Raw genomic sequence first — 20,736 nt, forward strand, 5'->3', positions numbered from 1 at the left:
CACTAACTCTGTCCTCCACCAGATACAACTTTCTGAGGTCTCCCCATGCTGTTTTTCACCTTCCTGCTTGGGATGCCCACGTCTGTTTTTTATTTCTCTTTCTCTCTCTCTCTTTTTTTTTTAATCTAACTCAAATTGATCCTTAAAACTCAAAGCTAGTCTTCTCCCTCAAGGAAATCTTTCATAATCCCGTGGAGACTGGATTAGGTCCCAAGTTAGTGCTCCTCTGCGAAAGTTGTATGTGCTCTGTTCATGGCAGTCGTGGAGTACTCTTTTTTTTTTTTTTTTTTACCTTGATTCTTTCTCTTTTTACAAGTATACAAAGTAATGTGGTAGTTACCTACCATCCTTCAAATATCAACACTGTTATTTGTTTGTTTTTAATTATCATTGTGAACTCTTGGCCTAAAGATATTTGATGTGATTCAGCCCGTTGCAGTTGTTGATGCTCAGACAGTTCTGTCTTGCCACAGGAGCCTATTCAGGTGGCTTCTGAGTCTCTAGTCATACTGGTGTTCTTTTGAAGAAACAAATTTGAAATGGGAACAATCCTTTCTGCATAGAGACAGGGAAAGCTACAGAGAGATTTTGATCCTTTTTACCATCATAGATACAAACATGCTGAGTTGGTGGTAGAGTTATAAACTGAACTCATTCTGCTCCATCTAAGAGCAATTTTAGGGAACTCTTTTTCTATAAATTCAGTTTTTCTTCTGTCTCTTTGTTACAGTGGTATTTTGTGTATTCTGGCATTTATCACTGCTAGACTTGCATTATAATTAATTTCCTCCTGCTAATCTGTGAGGGTAGAAATCATTATTTTTGTATCTCCATTATTCTAGTGCTTTATCTTATAGTTGGTACTTGGTAAATGTTTGCTGCTTTGGTAACAGTGCTGTCAGGAGACAGTACTTATATTAAGCTTCTATTTAGTTCATGTAGTTCTTCATTATTATATTGAGTGCCTAGGAGGTGGCATGCACCAAGCTAGACACTTATTCAAGTAACTTATTTAGTAGTAATAGTAGTGAAATAGTCCCTGTGCCATATCTATTACATTAAGTGCTAATAAACATAATGCTTTAGCCTATAACAACATTTCCCAAAGTGTGTACTGCATAATGTTAACAGGTATTAGTAGAATAGAGGAATTTTGTTGTCAAAAAGTTTGGGAGATACTGAGCTAGACAAAGATAAACAAGTTTTTGATTACAGGATTTTATTATGCAAATATGTGTAGTGTTACTTACTGCCGAAGAGGCAGACAGGGAAGATATCATTTCTCAATTTACTGGACTTAGTTTTTTTCCCCTAAGTGTTTGTGGAACATACTTAGGAAAATGCTAGCCAAGTTACATCAAAGAATGTGGTGGAGTGGAAAGGGCATGGAGTTGTAAGTCAGAAGTTGGGTTTCTGCCCCCAAATACTAAGTGTAGAACTTTCTGACACTTCTTAAAATCTCAGTTGTCTTATCAATATAAGAAGTTAATACTGGTCTATACGGCGTAAGACTGCAAATCCTTTACAAAACACTTGACAAAAATTGGTACTTTGTACAGTCTTAGTGCCAAGATAAATAGTTCATTATAAATTTAACAAATACTGTAAGTGAATATTTTATTTCTTCCTCTGCAGAGTTTTTCCTAAATCTCTATACTAAAGATTAACGGTGTAACTTCTGTAGACATACTTGAGTTTGTTTTTTTTTTTTAAGATTTATTTATTTATTTATTTGAGAGAGCGCGCCCATGCACATGGGGCAGGGAGGAGGGGCAGAGGGAGAGGGAGAGAATCGCTCAAGCAAACTCCTGACTGAGCACGGAGTGCAATGTGGGGCTCCATCCAGGGACCCTGAGATCATGACCTGAGCCAAAATCAAGAGTCAGCCCCCCAACCAACTGAGCCTCCCAGGTGCCCCACAGCATACCTTTTCTTGACCAATGATGATGATGGTCCAATTCCCTTAGATTCTTATTCTGAGGCATCTGGACTAAGCACCCAGAAGCAATTTATCTTAATTTTTTCTCCATTTTAATGTTATCCTATATAGATAAATGGAAGGAAGCCAAACAAATTAATGTATTTGATTCTGAATAATTTAGATCTGTTTCATGGTCTCATTTTTTATTTCAGATGATTGAATGAATAGCAGTAATGTTAGGTATTTTCTAAAATACAAATGTACTTAAATAATATATATTAATACTCTTGGCATTGAAATTGACTTAAAAATATGATACACATTTTTATGCTATTTATAGTACACATATGTAAACAAGGAAGGTACTGTCATCTTGATTGGTATTATGTACACATGGTTTAGTCAGAATTATGTTTGAGAATAATAAACCAGAGTATATCCTATGATAAATATTGAAAGAATGTAAAGAAAGCATATGTGTTCCTTCCTTGTCTCATGCTTCAGTATGAGGGAAAAGGAAGCATTGGGTAATTCATCCAAATGACAAAATAGCTAACTTTTATTGAGCTCTTATGTGTCTGTTACTGTTGTTTGCTCAGTGTGTATTAGCACATTGCATCCTCATAATTACCCTATGACTAATATTAACTATTTTACATATTTTTAGGCTGAATAAATTGGACTTTGTGAAGTTTTATGTTTTGCTTTTTTAACAGGGTCTGATAGCTTCCCTCTTGGCAAGGCAATTGGAGAAACAAGAGAGACAGAAGTATCTGACAGTAGTTAGGGGTTAAATGCCACTCTTCACAGGCACCTTAGTGATCAGAGTCAAGGCAAGAGAACATAAGTGGGTTTTGTGTAAGGATGTGAATGAAAATACTGGTAGGTAATTACTGGCTCAGTTGTGGAGCCAGCCACCTGGATTTGAATTCCTGTATTGTGCTACTTATGTTTAACTTTGTATAATTTAAGTTTTTGTAACTGTGCAATAGGGATACTGTAATATCTACTTCATAGAGTTGTGAGGATTAAATGAGTTAGTACATGGAACATGTGTCTGGTGTTTCATAAATAATAAATGCTAACTCTTTATTATTATTGTTATTACCAATATTAATTGCCAAAATTTCTCCCTCTGCCCCTCCTCCCTGGCTCAGGTCATGATCTCAGGGTCCCTGGATGGAGCCCCGCATTGCGCTCCGTGCTCAGTCAGGAGTCTGCTTGAGCGATTCTCTCTCTCTCCCTCTGCCCCTCCTCCCTGCCCCATGTGCATGCACGCGCTCTCTCAGGACTGGAAACCAGAGACCCTAATATCTTTCATCAAGATTGGGGTTGGGGCCTTCCATCCAGGCTGGGTCCCAGTCAGTCCATGGTTATTTTATTTTACTTTTATTTATTTATTTACTTATTTTTAAATTTTTTTAAAAGGTTTTATTTATTTATTCATGAAACACAGGGGGAGAGAGAGAGACGCAGAGGCAGAGAGAAGCAGGCTCCCCACCGAGCAGGGAGCCCTATGCAGGACTCGATCCCAGGACCCCGGGATCATGACCTGAGCCAAAAGCAGACGCTTAACCATCTGAGCCACCCAGGCGCCCAGTCCATGTTTATTTTAGAGATAGATAAGCTCTTATTGCCATCTTGGGTGGTGTAAAAGTTACTTGTTTTCAATGAATATTTCCCAATAACAACACTTTCTTACTTTTATTTTCAAGTTACCCATAATTTTTATACATATTATTTATCAAACAAAACTCCTGATAAACATGATGTTCTTTTATGATTTCTTGAGGGGAAAAGTTAGGGGAGAGATTTCTAAGAATCGGGATATTTCTTCAGAAATCTCTCTCTACTATAATAAATGAGAAAACCCAGAGAAGTCAAAGTAATTTGACTGAAGTCATTGAGTTAGTAAGTGGTGAGGCCGGAATTTAAATCTAGGAATTTAATTCGGTGCCCTTACTACTGATTAGTTCTCCTGCTTTTAAAAAGAAACAATAAAACAAATTATTTTAGAGTGAATATAGATTTTCTGATTTAATTTCTTTTTGTAAAGAGGGTAATGTTTTAAGTTGGTCATGTAGTAGGACTAGGTTCCATCTTTTAAAAAATTGCTTTCCTTTCTAAGTATAGAAGGATTTTTTCCTGAAAGCAAATCCTGTGGTGTCAACAGACTATAGTTTGATATTGTTAGATTTTTAAAATCAAATCAAAATGGAGTTAAATATTAAGTCTGATATGTACAGTATCCTTGGTTGATGTCTTTGTATGATACAAATTAGCACAAGACTCCTTTTTTAATTCATTTGGGTGGTATATATTAGAAATTCCTATGAGGAAAATCCTCATTTATGTAATCTCAAGCAAAAGTAACTGCACAGAAATGCAAACCATTGAGGGGCGCCTGGGTGGCCCAGTTGGTTAAGCATCCAACTCTTGATTTCAGCTGAGGTCTTGATATCAGGGTTGTGAGTTCAAGCCCCATGTTGGACTTCATGCTGGGCATGGAGCCTACTTAAAAAAAATAGAGGGGTGCCTGGGTGGCTCAGTCGGTTAAGCCTCTGCCTTCGGCTCAGGTCATGATTTCAGGGTTCTGGGATCGAGTCCTGCATCTGGCTCCCTGCTCCTCAGGGGGAGTCTCCTTCTCCCTCTCACTCTCCTTCCATCCTCTTCCTCTCTCTCAAATGAATAAATAAAATCTTTAAAAAAATAGAACTGTTTGCAAATGCAGCCATTTTAAAGTTTATTTATTTTTAGTAATCTCTATACTTAATGTGGGGCTTGAACTCACAAGCCTGAGATCAAGATCGCAGACTCCTCCAACTGAGCCAGCCAGACACCCTGACAATTTCTTTGTTAATATTGATTTTCTCAGTTGCAGTAATTTACACTACATAATGTTTAAATATCTCAAATCCCTTGGGAAGTAGATCTTACTAATATGCAAGTTAATGTTAAGCCAGTATTTAAATTAATTAATAATAATCTAGCATATGCACCAAAAAAAAAAAAAAAAGCAGAAGCAGTCTTCTGGATATAGAGATGAAAAGCCTGCTACGAGTCAAAACTTGATGGAAAAATGTTTTTATTCCAATTCCCCTAGGATCTAATGTCTTTGTGTGTGTGTGTGTGTGTGTGTGTATTTCCCTCGTTATTTTTATTTGAAGAAGTTTTACAGAAATATAGGTACTCCTTTTTAATAAAACAGCTCTATTAATGTACAAATAAGTACCATAAAATTCACTTGTTTTAAGTATTCAATTCAATAATTTTTACTGGGGTGCTGGGGTAAGCATTCAACTCTTGGTTTTGGGTCGGGTTGTGATCTCAGGGTTGTGAGATCTAGCCCTGCATCAGGCTCTGCACTCCTCAGATGTAGCATGTTTGAGTACTTCATTTTTTTTTATTTGCACTGTAGAATCCCATTGTGCCACATTTTGTTTATTCACAATTGATGGACATTTGGATTGTTTCTAGTTTTTGACTATTATGAATAATGCAGGTATAAGCATTTATATACAGATTTTTGTATGGACATATATTTTCATTTCTCTTGGGTAGGTAAGTAGGGGTAGATTTACCAGGTCATAACTGTCAAACTGTTTTTCCAGAGTGGCTGCTTCATTTTACATTCCCACAGGCAATGTATGAGGATTTCAGTTTCTCCGTGTCCTTGCCAATATGTTATTGTCTGCCTTTTGGTTATAGCCACTTTAGTAGGTATGAAATAGTGTCTCATAGGTTAATTTGCATAGCTCTTTCTTTTCATTGATTGTTTATTTTGGGTATTATAATTTTAGTTTGAAATTACTGTAGCTTTAGAAATCCTGGAAGAGACTTAAAGTGGCGTGATTGTCTTTACCATGTGAAATATTGGTTTCCCTGAAGATTCCCACTCCATCCTGTGAAATAATGTCTTTGAATTGTGATTTAAAATTTAGGTCTCTTCAGGTAAAATCAAAAGGAAAAGAGAATAAATACTTGTCACAAAAACAGTAATCAATCTTAGTTGGTTGGCATATTACTGATCATTTTCTACTTTAGCTCTGCCATTGACTAGTTGATTTGTAGCGGTTTTGTGGGTTTTTGTTTGTTTTGTTTTTGTCTTGATCTTACCTATTATCATTAAATATTACTTCATTTTCCAATTGATGAAGTAGTCATGGAATTTTCTTTCCCCTTTCTGGTGTATCTAAGAAAAAATATCAAATAATAGATGTCACTTAGCAAAAAATATTTCCATTTTTTTCATCTTCTTAGGTTGGGCAATAAAAGGTGTAGTAAAGTAAATATTTAATCTACAGTTTGATGCTTTAAAACATTATTGGAATTTTCCTCTTGGTTTTATTAGACTGATGAAACCCTGTTTAAGGAATTTACAAGTTGGGCAGAACTTTAAAGCAAGTTGCATTTTTGGGTTAAATCATGCCCAGTCCCTGTTATAGTTAAACAGTACAGTTGAGAGGACATTATAAATATACACATTAATTTTAAGGAGATGTTTACTTTTTTTTTTTTTCCCCTCAGTCTACCTGAAGTGCCTTGGTGGGGACTTTCCCCACTCTTCTGGGATGGCCCTTAACCTCTTCAATGCACAGGAAGTAATAAAGTTGGACTTTTAATTATAATCCTGAATACAAAGAAAAAATGATAGCTATTCTTGGGCATGTGATTAATTAAAAACAAATCTTGGCAAGTGAAAGAATGGATATATCTGGAATAGGTGGTATGTTTACTTAATTCTTTTCTAAACAAATAGTTTGAAATGGTTTCTGCTACTAAGACATAGCAGTTGCTACAGATTGCTATTATTTTGAGAAAAGACAATTAAGATTTATCTTAGAAAGGTAACACTGTGTAATGGAAAGCCAGCCTATGATCTGTGCCTGGAGACGGGAGAGATTCTATATCTTAAAAGCTGTTTGACCGTGGGCAAGTTGTTTCAATCTCTCTCAGACTCCATTTCTTTGTCTTTAAATTGTAATAATAATCATGTTAATTCCCTCAGCAATCATTTTTTGAAAACCTACCATGTGTTGATCTTAAGTGCTAGGAATACAAAACTAGACAGATGATTTGCACACCTCCAGGAGTTCACATTCTAGAGGTAGAGAAGGATGTAGATGAGAAAAAAATAAATATTAATACAAAAAATAAAATAGGAGTGAAAATGTTGATTTATGAATAGTTTGTGAGAAAGTTCTAGCATAGCGTCTGAGAGCTTTTAAAATAAACATTCCCTTTCATGTTGATACAGTTTGTGTTTGTACCTCACACAGATACTCTGTGAGTCTTAATAACTTAGAAATCAATCAGGTAAACAAAAAATCAAGGTCCTTGGGGCCAGACATCTTTTGTTTGAATCTGGTTCTGTCATTTGCTGTCTTGTGACTTTGGGCAAGTTATAGAACTTCTCTAGATCTGTTCAGTTTTCTTTAAAGTTGGAATAACACTGTCTATGTCAGGGAGTGTTATGAGGATTAAATGACATTGTGTAAGTAAAGTAGTTGGCCCAGAGCTTCCTCTGTCATGAGGGTTGTACTGGGTGAGTAACAACAGGTGACATTTATTGAGCACTTACTGTGTGCTACCCACTTTCCCAAGTACTTTACATGCATGTAATCATCACAACAACCCTGTGAAATAGGCATTCCTGCCATCATCCTGGTTTTATAACTAAGGAAACTAAGATTCAGAGAATTCTAATAGTTTCCTTACCGCCACACAGAGAATGCATGACAGAGCCAGAATTTAAACCCAGCTACAATGGGCTACAGAATGTACACTCTTTAACTGAGTGTGAGTGATTCCACTCCCAACCTTACGTCCAAACCTGGCCTATTTCTTCTCCCCTGGCTGTGGGCTCTTAGATGGTTGTGGGTGATGGCATTAAATGTGCCTTTTGTGTCTTGTTCCCTGCCTGCACTGCAGCCCGTGAGGGACAGCAAGTGTTCAGTAAACAAAGCAGCAATTATTGTTGATGGCAATATTGTTTTAGCTTGAATGTACTCGCCTAGTCTATTGGAAGTCTTGTACATATACTGACTAGTTTGGTTTTGGTCAGTGTTATTTAACCGAGTAAATTAATTTTCATAAATGCATGTTCGGCCAAGTGAATTATACTCTGTTGTTGGTGGAAGCCTTTTCTTAGACTAGGTGGGAAGATGAAGTTCATGTTTTTTAGGGGTGTTTTCTCCCATTAAATTTGATATATAAAATATGAACAGCACTGTTAGTGGTAAAAGAGAAAATAGTTTGTGTTTGGTCTTTCATTAAGTTTTGATGATTTAGAAGTTAAAGAAGTGAAACCTTAATTTTTTTTAACTAAGCTGTTTAAGTAATAGCTTTTAAAAAGCCATTTTAAATAGTTTAATAATTTATTTTAACTATTTTTAATAAAATTAAATTTTTTATTTAATAAATGAATTGTTGAGATAACATTTACTGAAAAATTCAAATAATTATTAATTAAGTAATGTTAAATTTTAAGGGTTTGGCCATAAAAACTTTAAAACCTGGGGATTAATGTTATAAATTTATTAAATAGAACTTTAGTATTTACCCTGGATAATATGTTTTGACCCTCTGTTTAATTCATGAAGTAAGGCACATTTGAATTATTTCATATGATTAATAAAAGCCACTAATGATCTTTTTTTCCTCATTAGCAGGGTTCTTCACAATTCATGATGCCAGGTTAGGTTAAGTGGAAAAGGAGAAGTTAAATTATCTTTGCCAAGATGACTTCTTGGGAAAGGTTATTAATTGGGCAGTACCTTGATTAATAAATCCACCGAGAATGTACTGCCATGTACCAGCAAGTTGGAAAATAAACAGTCTTCTTAAATTATGCAGAGTGGTGTTGGTTTGCATTAACAGCAATGTTCTCATTAAAGTTGGGCCAGGAAAAAACACCGCTGTGTTCTGCTTCTACTTTTCACTGCACACGTCAGCTGAGCCAACAGCCATAGCCAACACCTGGGAAGGAAAGGCAAACCAGGCCTGTGTTGGGCCTCTTAGCAGCAGAATTTCTAGAAACTTGTCTGTAGGGCCTTGTTTAATTTTATTCTCCTCTGTTAGCCATCCATCTCTTTCTCTTGTTCTTCTGACATTTGGAATGGGGAGAGAATCTGATTGGCTCAGTGAGTCAGCTGTCTAGCTTTGGATCCCTGTGGAGGAGGGGTGTGCGCAGGATCAAATAACACAGACCTGGTCCTCGGCAGCACCCCTCACCATACAGCAGGCCCTCAGTTCTTCATGCTTAGTGATTTAATGATTCTACTTAAGTATAATTGAGAGACAGGTATTGAATCAATTAGGTACTTGCTTTTTAATCTTAAATCAAAGGTTATGTTCTTATTAAAGATGGGGGCTTGGCATTTGAGGATTATTGAGGGACCCCTGAAATCACACTGTATCGAGTAAATAGCTCTGAAGGTTAATCTTTTTAATCTCTTGGGAACTGAGGGGAGTAGAGAACAGGAGTCAGATGAGACAGTCCATGGCTGCTGCTTTTTCTCATATGGCCAGTCCCTGATGGTTACTGTAAGGGCCAAAAAGCTAATGATGGCCTTCTCTCCTTGGCTTCCAGAACTTGGAGTTCTCCCAGTTCTACCATGTAGCCGTTTACTGGGCTCCCTTCCCTCCATTCCCTCCCTTTCCTGTGTGAACCGTTTGAATTCCTTCCATCACCACCTAATGCAGTTTAAGTTACTCTTCTGCCACTAAAGTCCCATTTGAAATGTTTTTGTTTTCTGGGACACTTGGTATATATTTTAGCATCTTGGTTCTTTAACTCATCCCCCTTCCCCTTATATCCTAGGATGTAGGTATCTATCTGCCCTTCTATGTAATAGACTTTGACAGTTTTGTTATTAAGGTATAACTTTTTTTTTTTTAATTAAGGTATAACTTCTTGGCTGAAATTTCCATTCTATAACTCATAGGAAAAACCTTATTTATTTTCATAATGATACTTAATTAAATTGATTTTGTGCAGTGGCAATTGCTTTCTTAATGACTGCCCCCTCACAGTACTTTTCCATGAGAAAATGTATTCGAAAGCCCAATACCTAACATTTGATATTACTGTGATTATTAGCTTTCATTTTCTCTTGATTTTTAAAATGATGTTTTATCATGATTTAAAAGTAATACAGGTTGGGGCACCTGGGTAGTGCAGTCAGTTAAGCGTCTGACTCTTGGTTTCAGCTCAGTCATGATCTCATGGTCCGTGGGATTGAGCCCTGCCTTGGGGCTCTGCTCTCAGCAGGAAGTCTGCTTAGAATTCTCCTCTCCCCTCTCCCATTGCCCCTCCCCCCTTCTCTCTCTCTTTCTCTCTCAAATAAGTAAATAAATCTTAAAAAAAAGTAATAAATGTCTATCATAGGAAAAGTGAAAAATGCAGGTAAATATAAAATCACACAGTTGCCCTACTGTTAACCTTGTGAATTTTCCCAAACAAAATTAGGATCCTATTGTATTTAGTTTTTCTGTTATCCTGTTTTCATGTAACATACCAAAAGTATTTTCTCACATCACTGAATATCCTTTTAAAACATAATTTTAATGAGCATAATATTTTATTGTATAAATATGCCATAATTTTTTAAACCCTTCCCCTGTTTATATATAGCATTCATGTCATTGAACTAATCTCTTATTTCTTTAATAGCTTTATAGGTAGAGATTTCTGAATAAACAGGAGTGAACATTTTCAGGCTATCAAGACCTCAGTCTCCACATATGTAACCAGTCTCCCATCTCAGCTGCTATCCCATTCTGTATCTGGATACCCTTTTCATCTCGTTCAGCCTTTTTATTCTAGACCTCTTCACCTTTCTTGGGCTCTGACACCCATATTAAGATATTCTCCAGTTGAATGTCCTCCTCACTGTGCATAGGTTTCAACGACCTGTCTGTGCTGGGTTACCCCAAAATGTGGTCACCTTTCTCACCCTGCTCAGGCTCTGAGTCCCCATAGCCCATGAGGCCCCCCTTTATACCCCACTTGGGCTGATACCTCACACCTAGCCCACCCATGTGTCAGACACTCTCACACTCTGCTTGGGGCCGCCATGGTTCCTGCCCTGTTTAATGACTTTAGCACTGAATTGTTTAGGCAAGGCAGGGGAAAGGGCAAGGGAAAATGAAAGTTTTACTGAGGGGTCTTGCCAGGTGCATAGCATCATGCCTGACTTACTGTAGGTATTTGGTGGCAGGGTGTGCATGCATGTATTTGATTCTTCCCCTCCTGATCCTGATCTTGGTGGTAAAAGGAAAAATACAAATATCACCCAGTACACTGCTTCTAATACCACCTCAGCCGTGTCTGCTCTTCATGGTATCCCTAATCTAACCCTCTAGTTGACACTGTATGCTTCTGTCTGAATGGTTGCTTCTTAACGTTTTTTATTGTCCCCCATGCTCCAAACTCCAGGCTTCCAAATTTTGGCTAATGACTTTGCCTCCTATTTAAATGAGATCAAGGTTATTTGATATAAACTTACCTACCTAACCGCCTCAAAGCGTTTCAATATTTTCAGCTCTTCTTATTTTACCTTTCTTCTTGAAACTCTTTCCTCCTTTGGCTTTTCTTTCCTCCACTTTTCTTCCTTCCTGTCTGAGAAATTTTTCTAAGTCTCCTTACCTGACCTTGATACATCTCCCCTCCAGATGGTATTTATATTTCTTAATATGTTGTTTTTGATCTCCTGAAGCTATTCTACTTCCCTAGATTATCATTAAACACAAATTGTCCAAACACCTAGTTTTTGCTGCTAAGTTCCAGTTTCTATACCTTCCCAATTCTCTGACTCTAGCCTTGATTCCTAGCTGGCTTATAGCTCCAAGAGCCTTTTTTTTCAAATCTGTTTTTATTCTATGTCATGGTTAATGATACCAGTGCAGTCCTAGGTACTTAAGCCAGAAATTGTCGTCTCTTTTTCCCATGCCCACATATTCAGTAAGTTTCCTATTCTCGTATCCTTTACCTCACAAATACTGCTGTTTTTCAGGCCATCTCTCACTCATGAATAGTACAGTAGTGCTTACTTGATTCTGCTTTGAATTATAACTAATTCTCTGAATATTTTTCTTTGGATTTGTAACTTTTTTTTTTCAAAGATTTTATTTATTTATTTGAGAGAGAGAGAGAGTGAGAGAGCACGAGAGCGGGGAGGGCCAGAGGGAGAAGCAGACTCCCCGCTGAGCAGGGAGCCCGATGCGGGACTCGATCCTGGGACTCCAGGATCATGACCTGAGCCGAAGGCAGTCGCTTAACCAACTGAGCCACCCAGGCGCCCTGGATTTGTAACTTTTTAGAGGCAGGTTCTACCGTAATCATTTCTTTTTGTTGAATTAAAGAACACTCTTCAAGACTTTTTTTCCAAACTTGAGTCAGTGTTTTACTATATCATTAACTGGTTTTCCCTAGGCAATAGGAAATTGGTCATGATTCATGATTTGATTATATGTATGTGACCTGTAATACACTATTCTTAGGGTTAATGCAGGAAAGGGTGTGATTCTAGATGAAGCATAAATTGACAGAATATATGGGAAAATTTTTAAGTGGCTTTAACTATTATTACTTACAATTAATGGAATCTTTGCTGATTACCTAGATTTTAGTATCTGCAGATGATAATATATTTTCAGACTTCGGTGTTTCTGTCTGAATGTCAGAGGCTAGCTTGATAATGTATTTTAAAACTGATTGGATTCTAGAAATCTGTTTTCATTCTTGAAAAGTTGTATCCTCCCCCCCAAAAAAGGATTTTAATCTTTTTAAAAGTTTTGTATTTTTTTCTCAAGCAGCTTTTCTTTTCTGTAGTTAACATATTTGATTATATGATTCTGCTAATAACTAATAGAAGAAATAAAGGACAGTTGAAGCAAAAAGGTTACAAAGAAACTTTTTGCTTAAAATTATTCATATTTATTTCATGATTTAGACTTCTTTTAATACTTATCCATGTTCTCCCCTACCCCCAAATAACTTTAGAATTGTAGAGGAAGGGGCGCCTGGGTGGCTCAGTTGGTTAGGCGACTGCCTTCGGCTCAGGTCATGATCTCGGGGTCCTGGGATCGGGCCCCGCATCGGGCTCCCTGCTCGGCGGGAAGCCTGCTTCTCCCTCACCCACTCCCCCTCTGCTTGTGTTCCTGCTCTCGCTGTCTCTCTCTCTGTCAAATAAATAAATAAAATCTTTAAAAAAAAAAAAAAAAAAAAAAAGAATTGTAGAGGAATATTTTAATGGTTGGATTAAAAGGCTTCTGTGATTTGGCTTTTCATGTTTTTTAGAGTTCTAAGAAAAGACTGATTCAGAAGAATTCAAGATTTGGTAAAATAATTTGGTAGTTGTTATACATTCAAAAGAGTTACTGGCTCTTGCCGTGTCCTCAGACCACACCTTTTTGACATCATCCTCGTTCATACTTCATATCATAAAATTAAATGATTCAACTTCCTCATTTGTTCCTCATCGTTAAAGTCACCTGAGTGTCTGATTCTATAGGTCTGGGGGGAGGGGGTGCGTGTGCACGCACATGATGGGCAATCACAAACATTGGGCAGTATGTTGATTAAAATAGGACATTGTGAAGAAACAAGAGAATAGAATAGGAGAGCATATAAATGGAGAAGTAAGGGGAATTGCTTTTAAGATAATAGGTTAGAAACAAGGCTCTTCAGGAGCAGTTATAAGGACTCAGAGATATTGCCAAGCATTCAATAGAGAAATCTGTTTGAAAGGCAGCAGTTCTGAGCAAAGAACAGTGAAAACCTATTTGATAAACTTTGAGAGCTATACTTTGGAATTAAAAGTTTAAAAAATGTCTAAAGAATTAGTTTCTACTAATGCTAGGTAGAGATTTATCTCAAAGTTAATCAATAATTCTAATAGTTCTGAATGACCCAAATAGTTTCTTTAGTATAATTTAGTGATATGAACAGAAGTACTAGGTCTGATTTCAGAATGTCCGCTGTGACAGCATCATTTGGGGGATTATAGATATAAGTTTCCTTTCATTGGATATTTTATTCTCAGAGTCACTGTTTTGTTCAGTAACTTTAATTTTATTATATTGTTCCACACTTCAATTTCTCTTTTTTATCAAACTTGTGAGAATGAAAGTTACATAGTTTAGGTGTCTGGGCAAATTAGGTTTTGGGTGTTGACAGCCCTGTTTTCATTTATAAACTGTGAACAATTCTTTTTTTTTTTTTTTAATTTTCTTTTATTATATTAGTTACCATACATTACATCATTAGTTTTTGATGTAGTGTTCCATGATTTATTGTTTGCGTATAACACCCAGTGCTCCATGTAATACGTGCCCTCCTTAATAGCTAGGCTAACCCACCCCCCCACCCCCCCTCCCCTGTAAAACCCTCAGTTTGTTTCTCAGAGTCCATAGTCTCTCATGGTTCTTCCTCCCCTCCAATTTCCTCTCCCCTCATTTTTCCCTTCCTACTATCTTCTTTTTTTTTTTTTTAACATTTAATGTATTATTTGTTTCAGAGGTACAGGTCTGTGATTCATCAGTCTTACACAATTAAACTGTGAACAATTCCTTAAAAAAGTATAACATTGGTTTTTAATTAAGAAAATGAATTTATCTCCACACACCTTATTTTTGTTTTCTTCTTTGTACCTTTTGCTCAGGCATTTCTAGCTGCTTTTGTTGGTTCTTTTTTTCATAGTAGTAATGAGTCTTTTCTGTCCCCATACTCACACATTAAGCAGTTGTGGCCATCCAAATCATCATTAGTGAATATAAATATTGTTATAAAATTAATTTAAGTATAGGTCAACTTTATCAATTTAAAAATGAGGTATTAAGGCTTAGAGAGACTGACTTACCAAGAAAGGAAAGAACTAATATTTAAAGAGCACCAACTATATACCAGACATCACCTTTTTACATTCTAGTTCTGTGAAATATGTTTCGTTGTCCCCATTTTACAGATGCTCAGAGGTCAAGAAACTTGCCAAGACCGTAAGACTAGTCATGAAGGAGGCAGGATGAAAATCCACTTCTCTTGCACAGTCCGGAGTCTTCTCTACTTCTGTCAGGAAACATTAGAAGCTGATCAACTAAGGCAATGAGAGAACGAAAGTTTAAAAACCAACACTCCAAATATAACAGGGTATTTTCTGATTGATAACTTCTATTTTTATAAAAAAAAAAAAGACTCAAAGTTAAAAATTATCTTTGGTTGTACAGCTATTAAATCACTATTAAAATATGGGACTTGTCATAAGTGTAAAAGCAAAATGAACTTTACCTATAAGGGTCTTGTAGTTGATGATGTATGTACAAAAAATAGTCACAGAAAAAAATAGAATATATTTACTGTCACTTTAGAGATGGAAAGAATCAGCAAGGTCACAGGCATCTCTTTCTTCTTACTTGCTGTTGTTGTTTTTTTTTTTTAGGGTGAAATGGTCTCAAGAGATTCTTGAGCCTGTATCCTTGTCATGCTTTTAACACACACTCTTGCTACCAAAGGTGGACTACATTTGTCCTGGTCACGATTGGCCTCTGTTGTTTACTGAGTGCACCAAGCTAGGAAGGGATTTGGACTCTGTGTTAACTTTTTGAATTAAATTTGATGTTTATGAGAATTAATAGCTTGCTTTTCAGAGTTTCTGAAATGAGATTCCAAGAAATGAAACTGAGCATGATAGAAAATGATAGGAAAAATTAGGACTTTGATATATAGTATTGTGGTCTATCTGTTCATTCGCTAAGGAAATGAGGTGCTTAAAATATGTGTGCAAATCTGGGCCTCTATTTGCCCAGCTTATATTTATTTGTGAACTCTAAATCTTTTATCTAAGCACTTAATCTAATTAAACTATTGGTAACTACCTTTTTGAAGCAAGATACCTTCTCTTTAGCCTCTTGATATCTGAGCCACTGCTGTTCTGAATGTGATGACCTGGGAGGTAATCAGATCACCTAAGAGTAGCTTTTCAAATTGTTTTTCAAACGTTTCTTTTCTAGAATTCCTTAGTGATACGTGTTTCTCATTTCACCATCTAATTGTCTAGGTTTTAACATTTGTACTCTTGATACCATCATATTCATTACAAATTTTTTTTTCTTAGAAGACTGATTCTGGCAGACACCTAGACAAAGACAGTCTTTTTCTCCACCTACCAATCCTCTCCTCCCTCATCCCTCTCTATCCCTGACTTTCCCTCCTTGTCCTCCCCTCTTTCCCCCTGCCCCATTTTGTTTGTCTCAGTGTACAGAAACGTAAAAAATTAGACTGATGACAGGTAGAGGTAGAGGATTCCCTGTAAAGATACTATTTAGTGACAGTAACATTAATTTCCTAGATAATTAGTTCAAATTAATTTGGAGTCTACCAGACTTGCATTAGAATCCTGCTTTATAAACGTAGTACATATCTGTTATTAGAAAAAAAAATGGTACAGTAACAGTGAATACAAAGAAGAAAGTAAAAGTGTTGTTCTCTTATATACTTCTTTTAGATAATTTCTATTAATGGCTTTCATGTTTCTTTTTAAATATCTACTTTATATTTACATATATACTTAATGTAACATTAGCTACATTAATTTCAGATTTATACCATATACATTTTCCTTTTATGATAGTCTTCAGGAGGTCAGAAAATATCTATAGTATTCATTTAATTCAATTTTAATTCACTTGATATTACTATAGTGTCTTAATTTCTTCTCATTTTTTCCTTAAAAAAATTTTTTTTACCACTTTCAGGATGCTGTTCCCTCAGTTATTATTATTATTTTTGGTTTGCTTTTAATCAGTCTTTACCTCTGTAAAGGTGCAAAGTTCATTTATAAAAATAGGAGGAACGAAAATACTAGAAACAATCGAGAAAATGGATACTAGAGATGGAGAAGATAGCAAACAAAGATATTTGCATCTTACGGCTTCAATCTTAGTAGTTGAAGTAGTTGGCTAGATGTTCTGCCGGGAAGGGTAATGCTCACAATAATTAGGAATTAAAGCCTGTGGGAAGGAAATTTAGAATTGTCCTTACTGTCATTATGGGAAGTATTATAAGAGATCAATATAGGGTTGTCAGACCTGCTGTTGAAGACGCAGGATGAATTTGTAGAGAGCAAAGGGACCAAGTTAAAAAAAAAAAAAGAGGTCAGCTCTGGTTGGGTAAGAGGACACTGGAAGCTTAAGGTGTTCATGGCATCTGTGCGAATAATAACCAGAGTGTTAATAAAATTGCTTACCATAGCCAAGCACCAGAGAATGAACTTTCTTAACATGCACAAAACTGTTGCCTGCTCATCAAATGTAAATCAGGATTTAAGAGTCTTCTCTCATGAGAGAAGCAATGTTTTTCCCTCCTTGAAACAGCTCGTCAGTTATGAAGAATATGGTTGGAAGGCCACAGAACTACTCATACACTAATTAGCTTGATATTTGTAAGTCTGTCTACCAACAAAGCATTATTTGTGTATATACATCCTTTTGTTTCTGTACAATGTTGGGCACTTTTCTAGACACTCGAATAGTGGAGGCTTTATGGGGGGCAGGGGAGAATATGTTAGGATAGCTGAAATGTAGAAGTAGCCAAAATATTACATAATATTCTTTTCTCACTTGAAGAACATATTATCTGATTAAAATTTCTGTTCTGTTAGACAAATGTTACTACTGAGATTCTTTTAATCTTTTGTATGGAATTTAAAAAATAAGGTAATTTTTTGACCTGATTTTTTGCAGAGAACTATAATTGGACTCAGCTTTTGATTTAATTTTCTGTAGAAGAAATAAAAAAAAAGAAACAGTTTCAAGTTTAGGTGATTTAGTCAAGTCTGCCAAGTGTCTGTGTGTCAGAGGTAGAACAGAAATAGAATCTTTAGAAAATTTGTCATTTGCTTTTAATTTTGTTAGCACAGCTCTACAAGTTATTCTTCATCCCTGACCCTAAGTCTTGAGCAGATGGTTCTTCTCTTCTTCAGTTTGTTTCACTTCTTTTCTTGCTCTACGATGATTGACCAGAAGATTGTTTCTTTTTTTTTTTTTTAGTATTTTATTTATTTATTTGTCAGAGAGAGAGACAGACAGCATAAGAAGGGAGAGGGGCAGAGAGAGAGTGAGAAGCAGACTCCCCACTGAGCAGGGAGCCCGATGTGGGACTTGATCCCAGGACCCTGAGATCATGATCTGAGCCGAAGGCAGCCGCTTAACCGACTGAGCCACCCAGGCGTCCCGAAGATTATGTTTATTTCAGGGGAATAGCTTGACCTCAGCTGCAGGTGTCCCGTTCTATCTTGACAGATTTCATCATGGAATCAAATGAGGCTTTAGATCAGAAGGGATCTTTAGAATTCCTTCCCTGTCCCTTCTGGCATCCTGCCACCACCCTGATTTCACAAGGCCTCTGATGTATCACACACACATCCCAAGATACAGACACAATTCAGTCTGAGTTTATATTTAAGACTAATTTGTTAAGGGCATATGCATTAGCAAGCAGAGCTGTGACCATGTAAAGAACCCGCATTTAGGTTCATGGCACCCTCACAGTGTTTTTCAAGAAAGTGGTCTATTTGTTTATGTAACTGAAGGGTGTATCTGGTAGTATTTTTAAAACAAAAATGTCTACTGCAAAAGAAAACTGATGTCTCCACTGGAGAGACATTTAATTGCTTGTAATGGAAAGTGACACTTATCTATTTTTTTTTTTAAAGGTTAAGATAACCCATCATCAAGTCTTTGAAAAAAAAAAATGGACTCTCCAATAAAATAAGCCATCTTCATCCTTTTTATAGGACTATCCCTCACCACCACTGTCCTTTTTTTAGGGTTACATTCTGCTATTTACAAGTACCTTGGCCTTCAAAAAGCTTTTCCACTTTTAGCCACCGCTTCCCTGCAAGATTTATTAGACTTTCTGAACCTTTTTAAGCCTGGAGCCATTGAGTACTTTGCTGGGATTGCATCTAACCTGGGTAGGCCAAGGATTGACAGTGCATTTCTGATTTGTTTTTTTGCATATGCATTATTTTATTTTCCCTGATTTTAAGATTGTGAGACATATATTTCCATGTCCATGTTCTTGTCATCTTGAAATAAAAATAGAGTTCTTTTTAAAGAGAATTTAGTGCATTCTTTTATACATCAAAACAAAATACTGTCAAAATAATCATTAAAACATATAGGTACCTATTCTTTATTAGTTTGGGTTATTGTTTCACTAAAAAGTATGCAGTGCCATTGAAATAGTTGCACATTTAAAAAAATAAATGTTGGGGCACCTGGGTGGCTTAGATGGTTAGGCGTCTGCCTTCAGCTCAGGTCATGATCCCAGGGTCTTGGGATCAAGCCCCGTGTCCGGCTCCTGGCTCAGTGGGGAGCCTGCTTCTCCTTCTTCTTCTGCCTCTCCCCCTGCTCATGCTCTCTCTCTCTCTCTGTATCTCTGTGTCTCAAATGAATAAATAAAATCTTTAAAAAAAAAAAATAATAAAAAATAAATGTTAATTGAATTAAACCCAGTCATTCTGAATTATCAAGTTAAAGCAGAATTGCTTTTGTGGAATCTGTGTCCCCATGCTTAACTTTTTTGATTTTAAGGAGGATGATTGATTGAATTTAAAATTTAGGAGGGTAAAGGACAACTAGTCACTGCAGGTCAGCTCGGCCATTAAGTCCAACCAATTGGTTATTGCTAATCTGTCCTGCTTTAGAGAGAGACTCATGGCAATTTTGGTTACATCTAAGTGAGTTGTTCAGTCCATGTGGCTTGGTCTAGGTGTTCTAAGATTTTAATTTGCAGTGTATATTATATGACAAAGTGATTTTAAAAATAAGAAAGGAGTCACAGGAAATTGATGAAAAAGAGAAAAGGATTTAACGGACCAGAGAAGTTAGTACGAATAAGATGATGTGTAAGAGAGAATAATAGAAATGAAGGGTCCTTATGGAGTCATGTAATCATTTTATTCTACCCCCTTCATGTCTGTCTTTAAACCAGCTTGGATTCTCAATTTCTCATTTCTTGAAACAAGATTTTAAAGAATGTTGTAGATAAAAAAGACTTCTGGGTAGAATGATGTTATAAGTCAGAAAATACTCTTTGCTGAATATCCTCATAATATATCTGCCTGTCTCTGGTCTCTGTCTCATCTTGTAATTGTAATTAACTGAAGTGATTTTAATTTCTCAGGATTCTAATTTTCAATTAACGCTAAAAGTGAAAATCCTCAGTTAAAACTATAAGCTAATGACCCATTTCAGTGTCCCGTTGGACATTGGGGATTAAGGTGCTGGGACAATAGGTGTTAACAGCAAAGAACTTAGAGACAGAGAGTAAAAATGGTTTGTTCATCCTGCCCAGGTGAAGGTGTAGTTCAGAGAACTTCCCAGCATCTGAGCGCGATGGGCATAGAAGCTAAAAGGAATTCTACTTCTTGATGTTTACCCTGTGCCTTCAGTCGCTTTCAAGACTATTTTCCAGTTTAAACTGTAACCCAAGTGGTAACTGTGATCTACATGTTTATGAATTTTTAATTCTGTAGAACATTTGTATTTTTTTCTTTAAAAATAACTCCATAAAACATTTATTATTGGTAGTTTTTTCTTGGAGGTACCAGAGCTGTGTTTATTTAAAATAAAGGATTCCCTAGGGCAGTGGTTCTCAAACTTTAGTAGTATATCAGAATCATCTAGAGGAATTTTTAAAACACAGATAGTTGGGTGCCACAGCCATATTACTGGTTCAGCAGCTCTGGGGTGAGGCCAGAGAGTTTGCATTTTCAGCATGTTCCCAGGTGATGCTAAAACTGCTGGTCCTG

General features: G+C 36.4%; 1 protein-coding gene across 3 annotated transcripts in view; it reads left to right on the plus strand.

The window, feature by feature from the left end:
• The window catches only part of PHTF2 (putative homeodomain transcription factor 2), a 116,254-nt gene that overhangs the window by 43,034 nt on the left and 52,484 nt on the right, over positions 1-20,736 (plus strand). The window lies entirely within an intron of this gene.

Source organism: Halichoerus grypus, chromosome 12, assembly GCF_964656455.1.
Source record: "Halichoerus grypus chromosome 12, mHalGry1.hap1.1, whole genome shotgun sequence".
NCBI classification, from domain to species: Eukaryota; Metazoa; Chordata; class Mammalia; order Carnivora; family Phocidae; genus Halichoerus; species Halichoerus grypus.